At 40.9% G+C, this 13379-nt stretch overlaps 1 protein-coding gene across 1 annotated transcript in view; it reads left to right on the forward strand.

Moving 5' to 3' along the window:
- Positions 1–52: 52 nt before the first annotated feature.
- RBMS2 (RNA binding motif single stranded interacting protein 2) overlaps positions 53–13379 on the forward strand; it is a 90315-nt gene continuing 76988 nt past the window's right edge. The window contains exon 1 of the mRNA XM_036865071.1: positions 53–125. The gene's annotated coding sequence lies outside the window, so the exon portion shown is untranslated. The remainder of the gene's footprint in view (positions 126–13379) is intronic.

Raw genomic sequence — 13379 nt, forward strand, 5'->3', positions numbered from 1 at the left:
GAACCCTGCTCAAGAGGCCTCTTAGTGACCTCCGATATTCGAAGGCCAAAACCGGCCTTCAGCACCCGGCCTCGTAGCGCGGCGTGGAGGCCCAACGAATGCCTCGTTTCCAGCACGCGGTGTTGGTGAGTGAGGAGTCATATGGCAGGAAATTACCCCGACCAGAAACAAAGCCCGGGCACTTCAGTGAGATCATGAGGCGGGGGAAAGGTCATCCTGGGCTGCTAGGGTGCCTGGGTTCTCGTTTTACCTCTGCCAGTTATTTGGTGTCTGTTAAGACTTAGGTGTCCTTAACTCTGAGCCCTTAAACATTTTATAAGCCGTTAGGTGCCCCCTAAATTTTAGCTAATTTAATTGCTTGCCTCTGTATTCCTCGCAGGCAGAAAAGATGTACAAAAAGAATTTTGAAAACTAAGCATATTCGGGAATTTTATCATTTGCAACTAGGAGAGCATTCACCTATATCTTCACAGCATCTGTATTTAGTAGGAGCTCATGGAAATAATAGCTATTATGGTTTGTCAACCACTTTGTATAGTCTGTCTCTCCCTCTTACCAGAGACCTAAAGAATAGTTATTACTAGTCCCATTTTGAAGATGAAGAAACTAAGACTCAGAAATTAAGACTTTTTATTTATTTATTGGATGCATCAGGTCTTGGTTGCAGCATGTGGGATCTTTTGTTGCAGTGCGCGGGCTTCTCTCTAGTTGTGGCGCAGGGGCTCAGTTGTCCCCCGGCATGTGGGATCTTAGTTTCGCCACCAGGGATCCAACCAGCATCCTCTGCACTGCAAGATGGATTCTTAACCAGTGGACGACCAGGGAAGTCCCAAGACTTTTTTGAATAAGATAACCCATCTAATAAGTACCAGAGTCAGGAATCAGACCCAAGTCTCTGACTACAAGGCTCTCTCCATCATGCAGCTCATCCCAAAATTAACCACTGAATTATTCCAGTTGTTCCTAAAGGAAGCATTTACGTCGAAGCAGTATAATACGGTACTGAGAATTGGCTAGAGGCTGGCTGTATCACAAAATGTCACTTGCTTTTCTTTTTGTTTTTGGGTTAAAATGAGCATCAAGGGTAACTGTGGGAAAAGAAATATCAAAACGATACTCTGGTGTGTTCTGTGGAAAGGCAGTTCTCCTTTGGCTTGGTTAAGGTCAGAGGGTTTATTAGTTTGAAACCAGGTAGAGTGACCTTCCTTTTGTTTTTGTTTGTTTGTTTTTCCCTTCTGTAGTTATTCCTTATCTGCCCTATCCATTCTCCTATAGGTAGGACTCTAATTCGGGGACTCCAGCTTACCCTGGCTGCCCATTACTTCTTTAAGAAAGTTCTGGGTCTTAATACTTAGTATAAATGCGAACCAGCATTAATTTTTCCAAATGTAGTAGGCTAATCTTATCCTTGTTTCATAGGAATGTTATATCTCTGAAGTTTTTTGAGCTGTCACGAGAAAGATAACGTGTTAGGGAATTTCTAAACATTACCCAGAAGGTGTTTGCTTCCTTTTATTTCCTACCCCTGCTTTTTTGAATTAGCTTTAATTATAATCAGTAACAAGTTCCTCACTCTTTTTCTTCCCAGTTCTCTCTGATAGTAGGAACGGGTTGGGCAGTGAAGAAAGTCTGCCTGTAGAAGGGGAGGTTCTTTGCATAGAGATCTAGCACTTTGACCTTTGGACTGATTCTTCTTCCACTATAACATTGCTACTTTTGCATGAGGATGGAGAGTGAACCGGTGACTTGGGAGGCCCACAGCATTGTGTGAAGTATAAGATATTTAAGATCAAGTTTGTCATCCCAGGTGGTTAGAGTTTGGCAATGTCAAGTTCTTTTTTTATTTCTGATTTGAGAAGGTCCTATCCAGTTAAATCTTTGCAAAAGTACTAGCCAGCTGTGACATGGCCAGCTAGACCCGGAGCTTTTCATAAGCTTTCAGGTATCTCTAATAGTAGGTTTTTAGGCCAGTCCCTTGTTGTGCTAGAGTTTTGTGGTGTATGGGGAAGGATTTTGAATTTTTTAATCAGAAAAGCTATATCCTCTGTGGTACAAAATTGGAAACTTGATGCTTATGTTTGGAGGATGTATATTTGTTATGATTTACAGACTATCATTTGTTCTACTCTTTAGACTGTAGTTAGAATCTTAATTAGTCAGAGTGAAAGATTATTTCACCTAAGTTATTTTTTTCATTAGCGTTTGTTCTGCAAAAGTTACTATTGGTGCACATTCCTTCCTGCCTTAGTTTCTCCATTTGTAAAAGATAATCTTGTCTTTTACTGGGTAAAATATAAGTACTGGGAGCTCTGACATAATCATCTTCAGTTCATTCAATGAGTATTTATTCATTGGCCTATAGTGTGCCAGGCCCAGTGCTAGGAAATCCAGAAATTAAAAACAAAAAACCAGTTTCTGATTATTGGAAGAAATGAGAAAGCCAGTGTTTAAAATTCCTAATGAAAAAATGCTGAGGTGAAGAGATATGGAAAAGGAAGTAGAAAGAAGGGACATCTAACTAGGCTCGGGGTAAAGGGGAGCTAAGATAAAGGGGGAGGGACATCAAAGGGAGGTTGGGGGATTGGAGCCAACTCTTTCTTTTTCTTTTTCCCATTCATGGATGGGTTTTTTAACCCCCCCTTTTTTTTTTTAATTAATTAATTTATTTTTGGCTGCATTGGGTCTTCGTTGCTGCACGCGGGCTTTCTCTAGCTGCGGTGAGCGGGGTCTACTCTTCGTTGTGGTGCGCGGGCTTCTCATGAGGTGGCTTCTCTTGTTGTGGAGCACGGGCTCTAGGCACGCAGGCTTCAGTAGTTGTGGCTCGCAGGCTCTAGAGCGCAGGCTCAGTAGTTGTGGTGCACAGGCTTAGTTGCTCTGCGGCATGTGGTATCTTCCCGCACCAGGGCTCGAACCCGTGTCCCCTGCATTGGCAGGCGGATTCTTAACCACTGCGCCACCAGGGAAGCCCTAAACCCACTTTTATTCGTTAATTGTAAGTAGTACAGATAGTCCAAAAATATAAACAGACACTTAATGGCGTCCTACATTTCAAGTGCTTTTTTTATTTTTAATTTTTATTTATTATTTATTTTTATTTTTGTCTGCCTTGGGTCTTTGTTGCTGTGCGCGGGCTTCTCACTGCAGTGGCTTCTCTTGTTGCGGAGCACGGGCTCTAGGCGCGCGGGCTTCAGTAGTTGTGGCACGCGGGCTCAGTAGTTGTGGCCCACGAGCTCTCGAGCGCAAACTCAGTAGTTGTGGCGCACGGGCTTAGTTGCTCCGCGGCATGTGGGATCTTCCCCAGGCCAGGGCTTGAACCCGTGCCCCTGCATTGGCAGGCGGATTCTTAACCGCTGCGCCACCAGGGAAGCCCCTCACGTTTTTGAATACAACAAGTTTATCAAACCATGAACCTGTAAGCAAGGTAGTCAGAACCCCACAGCCCAGTCAGATCTCCCCCACCCTCCAAACGGTATCTTGAAGAGGGTTACGTGGCACGACATGGAACATGTAAAATCTGAGATACTACAAGCAAAGAAGCTCACGGGGCGCAAAGAGGAAGGTCTGCTCCAGGGGCAAGCCCCACAGCAGTAAAGGAATGGGGCAGGGGGCCAGACCCCTGCCTTCCCTCCCCTGCTTGAGTGCAAGTATTTACCAGTATTAAAATAAAAGGACAAAACTAAAACCCCATTTTACCAAAGAGGCGACTGAGGGACAGTAGTGGCAAGTAACCGACTGAAGACCTGAAGGGGAAAACAGGCTTATTTCCGCAGACGTTTCACCTGTCTGGGACATGGGATAGAGGACAGCCTTACAGGGGGGGTTGCCTTACTGAATGAGGCCTCATGAACAGAGTAGGGGTAGCAAAATAGAACGGAATCCATTTCCCAGGGAATGACTGCCTTTAGACTTCCCATGCTTTTAGCACAGAGAAGTTTCTGGGCCACTGTTAACAGACGTGAATTTATAAAATGGTCAAACTCTTTGGGAGGCAGGAGGGAATTAAACAGAAGGTCCCAGGTTAACTGAAGGCAAATTTACTCAACCTCGCTACAGTAAGGGACCCATGGACCTACAGAGTGTCCCCTCTACAATGTGCAGAGTGGAAACTCTGACCCTTTCCAAATTGGTCCTGTGTCCAAAGCTCCCCCTATGAGAGGGACACGAACATCAGGCTTTTGATTTAGAAGCCCAATCAGAGAGACACACTGTGTCCCTGAAGAGGCACCTTAAAGAACTGAACCTGGCAGGTGGGCAGATTCCTGGCACAGCGTGAACTGCTGTCGACCAGGCCTGATGGCCTATTGCTTCCCGAAGACCAGCCTCAAACAGGAAGGGCTGGTAGGAAACCCCGGAACAGATCCTGGGGTGAACTGGCTCCCTCTCAATCTTGCCCTCCTCCAAAACTGAGTCTGGCCTGATTCCTCTAAGGAGCAAGTCTTGCCCCTAACACACTGTGAAACTGGAGACCAGAAGGTGCATAATGACTCCAGGCTGGCTCTGGTCCACACCGATGGACCCTGCTTAGACTTATTTGGCTGAGCTGCCTCTCCAGGGAAGGGAGGAGAGGGTGAGCGGGGGTGTGGCATTTCCGGTGAGGAACTGCATGGCGGCAGGGCAGGGTTCTGGCGAGAACGAGGCCTATGGAGCCGGGCTTCATGCAGAAGCAGCGGGGACACTCCCACCAAGCCATCCTGGGCTCTAGTCACGAGTCCCTTGGAACACTTGGACAAGCCTGATAGGAAAGAGGGTGGCACCAGCTCTTCCTTCACCTGGAGGCAAGGAGACCCAAAGCAGGGCAGAAAGGGTCCTTGGAACTGGATCAGCTTAGAGCCTCTTATTGCTTATTTAGTCAGAAAAGCATAGCTGGACCCCATGGCAGATTTGGCCCAAGGGCTAACCCTTAGGATGGGGCTCGGGAGAGAGGCCCCTCCTGCAATATTAGGATAGAGGCCTAGGCCAGGGCCTTAGAATCAGAAGCTCCCATTTTCCTTCAGGAGGTTTCGTTCCTGGCCAGCCCTGGAGCCCTCTTCCCCTACCTGCATGAAGCAGGATCCCACAGGCACCAGGGAATGATGCCTGGGAAATGATCACATGGGCTTTGGGGACCCTGTTCTACTCATATGACACCGAAGGGAAAGACAAGGCCTCACAACCTTGGGACAAGGAGGGGAGGTGGCATCACAATGCTAGAGAAGGATGCTAGGCGGTCAGAACGCCAAGCTGCTGCTCCACCACCTGGTCCCGGCTAGCTCCTCAGACTGGCCTAGTGTGTGGCCAGTCTGGAAAGGATAATGGGGGTAAGTCCTGAGTGGGCGGTGTTCTTGCACCTGAAGCAACTTACAAATGCTTTGTGACATCTGCCTCCAGGGAAAACAGAGAGGGGGATAGGCCATGGTTAAGGCAGTGATGCTGAAGTGGGGCTCCCTCTGGGGAACCCCTTGTGTGGAGCCAACTCTTAAAGGTTGAGAGATGTTTTCAGGGACATAAGGAGAAAGGTGTTCCAGACAGAGGGCTCTGCAAGAACAGACATCATGAGAGGAACAGTTGAGGGACTCTAGATGAGTTTGGTTGGAGTGAGTTTGGTTGGGAGTGAGAATGTGTGGACCAGTGAAGCTGAGGATATACTGGGGACTGCATTATGAAAAGTTTTGAATACTATGATAAGAATATTCAGCCACAGCCTACAGGCAACTCCATAGTAAACCTTCTTTTAAAGCTCCTCTTTCATTTAAACTTACCATCCCATTGCTTCATAAAGAAGCCCTCAATTTCCTACCATTACACTCATAACCAACATCTATCTCTTCAGATACTATTTAAGAGGAATCCTTCCTCCACTCTCAGGTTAATCTCTCTACTTACTTTGCTCTATTTTTCAACTTCTTCTGATGACTCCATCATTCAGCATTTAAATATGCTCAGGACTCTGCCATCGTAAGAAACAGCCACTATATTTTGCCTCTTTTTGTGTGTGATTAAATTAAAATATATTTCAGTTAAGTAGCTCTATGCAATTCAGATTTTCCATCAATATTGCTTTTTTTTCTTTTTTTAAAATTTGAGATATAATTGATATATTTTTACTCTTATCTGTATTCCTTCCATCACCAAGTTTTTTGAAAAAGTTGTTACACTTACCACTTCTTTATGCTCAGTTATTATTTATTATGGTGAAACTAAGCTGATGCTGCCATTGTGTTGCTTTGGGCTCATAGGCTTTAAGGGATTCATTGGAGTTGAAAGTTTAAATAATAATTCATCAAGGTCAGGAAATAGATTAATATGTTTAAAAACTCCTAAGACATCATTAGTTAAGCACGTGTATTGGAATAGGATTTTTTTTTTTTTTAAATTTATTTATTTATTTATTTATTTTTGGCTGTGTTGGGTCTTCGTTTCTGTGTGAGGGCTTTCTCTAGTTGCGGCGAGCGGGGGCCACTCTTCATCGCGGTGCGCGGGCCTCTCACTATCGTGGCCTCTCTTGTTGCGGAGCACAGGCTCCAGACGCGCAGGCTCAGCAGTTGTGGCTCACGGGCCTAGTCGCCCCGCGGCATGTGGGATCCTCCCAGACCAGGGCTCGAACCCGTGTCCCCTGCATCGGCAGGCAGACTCTCAACCACTGCGCCACCAGGGAAGCCCGGATTTTTTTTTAATTAAAAAAATTTTTTTAAATTTGGCTGCACTGTGCGGCATGTGGGATCTTAGTTCTCCAGCTAGGGATCGAACCTGGGCCCCGGCAGTGAAAGCGCTGAGTCCTAACCACCGGACCGCCGAGAATTCCCCTTGAATAGGGTTTAGATTCTGACTAGAGCACTATGGTGCTGGTGCACATATTTTAACTTGATGTTAGACCTTCATGGAGTAAATGAAATTTCCTCTAAGTTCACATGTATCTATGATCTATTCCAGTATGCTTTCCTAATTCCTCTTTGGTTTAGCAGTTACGCACAAATTTTATAGGACTGAAAAATATAAACATGAGCATGTCAAAAACAAGTCACAATATTATCATCACACTGGTGAGATTTATGATGCCTAATACATGTTTTCTTTATTTTGCCAAATAATGTCTCCTGTAATTTGGCTTCTCTGATGTCCATAAGAATAGATTATAGCAAGTCCATATTATTATAAGATGCTAAGAGAATGTTGATTTTGCTAAAGTCTCTAAAAAAGATTTTAAAAAGCTCTTCGTAGACTAAAGCTAATTTGAAAGAATTTGAACAGCAAAAAGAAAAATACTTAAGTGATTGGTAGCATTTTCATACCTTTCTTAAACTTTTTTTTAACCTAAAGAATATGAAAGATGTTTTCAGAATCTTATATTGCCATATAGTGACCAAAAACATTCTCTAAAAGACTAGGTAAAATTAATTTTTAACTACACTTATCTAGTTGAACACTCCATAAGCCATAATTTCTCAAGATGTTATGTAATTTGAAATGTTTTACATCATCCACTTTTACCTGTCAATTTGCTAAAAGCTGTTGTTACAGCTCTCTGATCTTTGGGAAATTTTTAGGTAAAACCATTTTAGATTATCAGGTAATTTATGTAGTAACTACTACTTAGGTAAGAGATTTTCAGAGCTAAGTATTTACTTACTGATTTGCATTTATTATTCCAGTCCAGTTCAATTAGGTGAAAAATTACAATAAAAAGTACAGAGGTGCCAAATAAATTTATGATATATGAAATGGTTACTAATATAATATAATTGCCATTTTGTGAGAATTATTAAATGCAGAAATGGAAAAAAGTAATAAGTACATATAAATTTTCTGTGATAGTTACTGGCAATACTGGTACTTGATTTCAAATTTTTATGAAATATTATCTTAGTTTTGATTTGCATAATTCTCATTCCTGTATTTATAACAGAGTTAAAATGATTTAAAAACTATTTAAGGAACTCTATAGGATTACAAGGTTTAACAGAATTTTTTTTCCTTTCTAAAAATTTTTTTTTTTAACTTTTAATTTTATATTGGAGTATAGCCGACTAACAATGTTGTGATAGTTTCAACAGAATTTTTATTATTCAGCATATAAGCCCAAACAGGGAAAAAATATAGGTCATAAAACTTATCAATTAGCCAACTCATTAATAGGACTATTTTCTTTTAAAATTTTAGTTATTCATCTGGTTCAAAATTCAAAAGGTACAAATGGGCATATGGTGAAGTCACCCTCCTGTTTCTGTTTCCTAGCTACCCACTTCCCCTTTCCAGTGGCAAACGTTGTTATCGGTTTTCTATATATCCTTCCAGATATATTTTATTCATGTCTAAGCAATTATATTTTTTCCTGTTTTACACAAATGGTAACATAATATAAGCACTGTTTTATATTTTTCCTTAAATTTTTTTTTTTTTACTATACATCTTGGAGAACCTTCCAAATCAGCGTATAATGTGCTTCCTTTTATGGCTATTTAGTATTCCATTGTCTGGATGTATCATTATTATTATTTTAAAAGTCCCCTATTGGTGAATATTTGTATTGTTTTCCATCTTTTGTTATTATTAGAATGACTTCATTTCCTGGTTTGTTTGGGACAGTCTCAGCTATGCCAATTGTCCCAGCTTAAATTTTTTTTTTTCCTTTATTGGAGTATAATTGCTTTACAATGGTGTGTTAGTTTCTGCTTTGTAACATAGTGAATCAGCTATACATATACATATATCCCCATATCTCCTCCCTCTTGCGTCTCCCTCCCACCCTCCCTATCCCACCCCTCTAGGTGGTCACAAAGCACCGAGCTGATCTCCCTGTGTTATGCTGCTGCTTCCCACTAGCTATCTCTTTTACATTTGGTAGTGTATATATGTCCAACTTAAATATTAATAGTGTCCCCTTTCTCTTATAAAAGTGTCCTGATTTGGACAAAACAAAACAATATATTTTATGGTTACCTTAGCTAATACAGTGCTGCAGTGAATAAGATTATATATCCTTTTATTTTGCAAGTTTGCAAATATAACTAAGTTAAATCCTAGAAGTAGAATTGCTGAGTCAAAGAGCCCGCATGCAACAACGAAGACCCAACGCAGCCATAAATAAATAAATACATAAATAAATTAATTAATTAAAAAAAAAAGGTATATACATTTGTAATTTTGATAGATGTTGCCATATTGCCTTCCATATTGTTCATACCATTTTCCAGTCTCACCAGCAATCAGAAGAGTACTTGCTTTTCCACCCTTACCTCAGTTCATTATCACTTTATTTTTTAATGTTTGTTTTTCCAATAGGTATGAAATGGTATCAGTGTTTTTTTTTATTTTTCAGTGTTGTTTTTATTTTACTTTTTAAAAATTACCAATGAGGTTGAGCATCTTTTTATGTGTTTAAGAACCATTTGTGTTTCCGTTTTTATGAATTATTCATGTATTTTCCCATGTTTTTGTTGGATATTAACCTTTTTTGAAATGAGTTGCATACATTCCTCCTCCTCCCAGTTTATCATTTGACTTTTGGTTTTCCTTTTACAGTTTTGCCATGTAGGAATTTTTTATCTTTACGTAGTCAGATTTCTTTCTTTCTTTCTTTCTTTATTTATTTATTTATATTTGGCTGTGTTGGGTCTTCGTTTCTGTGCGAGGGCTTTCTCTAGTTGCGGCAAGCGGGGGCCACTCCTCATCGCGGTGCGCGGGCCTCTCACTGTCGTGGCCTCTCTTGTTGTGGAGCACAGGCTCCAGACGCGCAGGCTCAGTAGTTGTGGCTCACGGGCCTAGTTGCTCCGTGGCATGTGGGATCCTCCCAGACCAGGGCTCGAACCCGTGTCCCCCGCATTGGCAGGCAGACTCCCAACCACTGCGCCACCAGGGAAGCCCTGTAGTCAGATTTCTTCATCTGTATTTTCTATTCAATGAATATCAAAATCCATTATTCAGCTGGAATCATGTGTAATCTTTGATTTCCTCATCCTTCAGACCCTATAATAGGTCTCAGATCCATCTACTTCTCCCCATTCTTACTCTTCTAGTTAAGCTTCTTAATTTAGTTCTCCCTCCCATTAATTTCACTCACTTCTATTCTTAACAGCATAGCCACAAGTGATCTTTCAGAAATGCAAATCTGGTTATGTTGTGTTTTTATGGAACCCATCGATGATTTCCCAAATCTAACATAACTTAAAATATAGAGGAAAATGAATGGGGAAAAAAAACAAATGAGAGATGAGGACACTTAGCAAATGTAGATTACTCTTTTTTTTTTTTAAGATTTATTTATTTATTCATTTTATAATTTTTTATTTTTGCTGCGTTGGGTCTTTGTTGCTGTGTGCGGGCTTTCTCTAGTTGTGGCAAGCGGGGGCTACTCTTCACTGCAGTGCACGGGCCTCTCATTGCAGTGGCTTCTCTTGTTGTGGAGCACGGGCGCATGGGCTTTAGTAGTTGTGGCACACAGGCTCAGTAGTTGTGGCTTGTGGGCTCTAGAGTGCAGGCTCAGTAGTTGTGGTGCACGGGCTTAGTTGCTCCGCAGCATGTGGGATCTTCCCGGACCAGGGCTCGAACCCGTGTCCCCTGCATTGGCAGGTGGATTCTTAACCACTGTGCCACCAGGGAAGTCCAGATTTCTCTTGACTATGGGGAAAATTAAAAGAACAAGAATAGCTAGAGAAGAACCTATAGTTCAGGGAAGGGAATTTTGTTTGTTTTGCATGTTTGTTTTTGTTTTGTCTTTTTAAGAAAATCATCATCTCAGTATGCTGAGGAGGAAAGCCAGTAGAGATGAAAAGGTTGAAGATAGCAGGTGAATATTATATGCTAAGATTATAGGGAGAAAAAGTGAGGTAGAAAGCTTGAGAATGGTAAATATTTAGAATAGCTTTTGTAGAACTAAGAGAAGGCACTAACTAGAATCTTGTAGGAGTGTTGGGAAATATCTAAGAGCCTGTTCGAGATGAGAAGTTTGTAGTTTAAACATTTACGCAGGAAAAAAAATACAGATAGTTTTTTTTTTTTTTTTTTAATAAATTTTTATTTATTTACTTATGGCTGTGTTGGGCCTTCGTTTCTGTGCGAGGGCTTTCTCCAGTTGCGGCAAGGGGGGGTCACTCCTCATCGCGGTGCGCGGGCCTCTCACCACCGCGGCCTCTCCTGTTGCGGAGCACAGGCTCCAGACGCGCAGGCTCAGCAGTTGTGGCTCACGGGCCCAGCTGCTCCGCGGCACGTGGGATCCCCCCAGACCAGGGCCCGAACCCGTGTCCCCTGCATTGGCAGGCAGACTCTCAACCACTGCGCCACCAGGGAAGCCCCAGATAGTTTTATGTGGGAGTGCTGTGAAACTTTCAATGGACAGATAATCCCAATCTTATGCACTTTGTTCCATGAAATAGAAAAAGAAGAAAAACTTTACAACTTGTTTTGTTAAATTACTGTATACTTTAAAACCAAAACCAGACAAGGACAATTTAGGAAAGATAATTATAAAGACATAGGTGCAAAAATCATAAAACATACATTTTATGATCAAGGAATTTTTATCTCAAGGTTGCTAGAATGGTTTAACATTAGAAAATGTGCATAATTACCAAATCAACAGATTAAGAGAGAAAATCTATTTGATCCTCCTGGTCATTGCAGAAGAAGTATTTGATAAAATTAAATACCTATTCGTCTTCAAAGTTCTTAGCAAACTAGACAAGGAAAGGAATATCCTGATAAACCTGACAAAGGGTTTATCAGGTAACAGGCCTGGTATCACAACTTCTGTTAAATATTTTATTGGAGGTCTTATTATTGTCCAGTAAGACAAGAAAAATAAATAAAAGGTATAAAGGTTACAAGAAAAGATACAAAATTGTATTATTCACAAGTGATATTTATGAGGAAAATCCAAGTGACAGGTAAATTGTTGGGGCTAATAAGAGAGTTAAACAAGGTTGCTAGATAAAAGATCAGTATCCAGAATACAATAGCATTCCTATATTGAAGTAATAATTATACCTATTTTTTATGGCATTACAAACTGAGAAGTGCACATGAATAAACCTATTATAGGATGCATAAGAATTTTAGGGAGAAATTAGTTAATGGAAAGGTATACCATATATTGCAAATTCTAAGCTGGCTCCCATGATCCCCGCCTCCTGATATTCATGCCTTGTGTAAACCCTTCCTCTTGAGTATGAATGGGAACTGTGATTTGCTTTTAAGAAATAAAATCTGGCAAAGGTTACTCTCCCTTGTTGGCATTCAAGAAGCAAGCTGCCATTTTGTGAGCTGCCCTAAGGAGAAGGCCACATGATAAGGAACTGAAGGCAGGCCCTAGCCAACACGCAGCAAGAAACTGAGGCCCGCATCCAGCAGCCTGCAAGGAACTGAATGCTGCCAAAAATCATGTGACAGAAGTGGATCCTTCCCAACTTGAGCCTCACATGAGAACTCAGCCCTGGCCAACACTGACTGTAGCCTAGCTAAGCCATGCCCAGACAACTGACCCATAGAAACTGTGAGATAATAAATATGTGTTGTTATATACTACTAAGTTTACAATAATATTTTATGCAGCAATAGACAACTAATATACTGTGTTAAATGGAGGGAAACAATCAAAAATATGGAGGCTCTCCCCAAAGTAACTTATAAACTTAACACAATTCCAATTAAAATCTCAACAGGGTTTTGCATAGAATTTTCATGAATCCTAGAATTTTACTGATAGTAGAAGACAAAACAGAAGCCAAGATAATTTTGTAAAAGAGTGAAGAAGCGTCTGGACTTCTCTACAGGATATCAAAACTTTATAAAGCTATGTGGTAAAGATGTGATTAACTTTTTAAGAAACTGCCAGTTTTCCAAAGTGGCTTACCATTTTACATTACCACCAGCAATGTATGAGAGTTTTGGTTTCTCTACATCCTCATCAACACTTACTATTGTCTGCCTTTTTTATTATAGCCATTCTAATGGGCATATAGTAGTATCTCATTGTGGTTTTAATTTGCATTTCCCTAAAACCCAGTGATTCTGAACAGCTTTTTATGTGCTTAGTAGTCATTTGGGTGTCTTTGGTGAAGTGTCTATTCAAGTCTTTTGCACATTTTTAAATTGGGTTATTGTCTTATTATTGAGTTATAAGAGTTCTTTGTATAGTCTAGATACAAGTCTTTTATCAGGTATGTGATTTGCAATATTTTCTTCCAGCCAGTGGCTTGTTTTTTCATTTTATTAATGGTATCTCTTAAAAGTCAAAAGTTTTAAATTTTTTTGAAGTGCAATTTATCATATTTTTCTTTTATGCCTCATGCTTTTGGTGTTGTCTCTAAGAATTCTGCTAGCCCAGAGTCATGAAGATTTTCTCCTGTTTTCTTCTAGAAGACTATAGTTTTAAGCTTTTTCATTTAATTCTGTGATCCATTTTGAAT

This window comes from Balaenoptera musculus, chromosome 10 (assembly GCF_009873245.2).
Source record: "Balaenoptera musculus isolate JJ_BM4_2016_0621 chromosome 10, mBalMus1.pri.v3, whole genome shotgun sequence".
NCBI classification, from domain to species: Eukaryota; Metazoa; Chordata; class Mammalia; order Artiodactyla; family Balaenopteridae; genus Balaenoptera; species Balaenoptera musculus.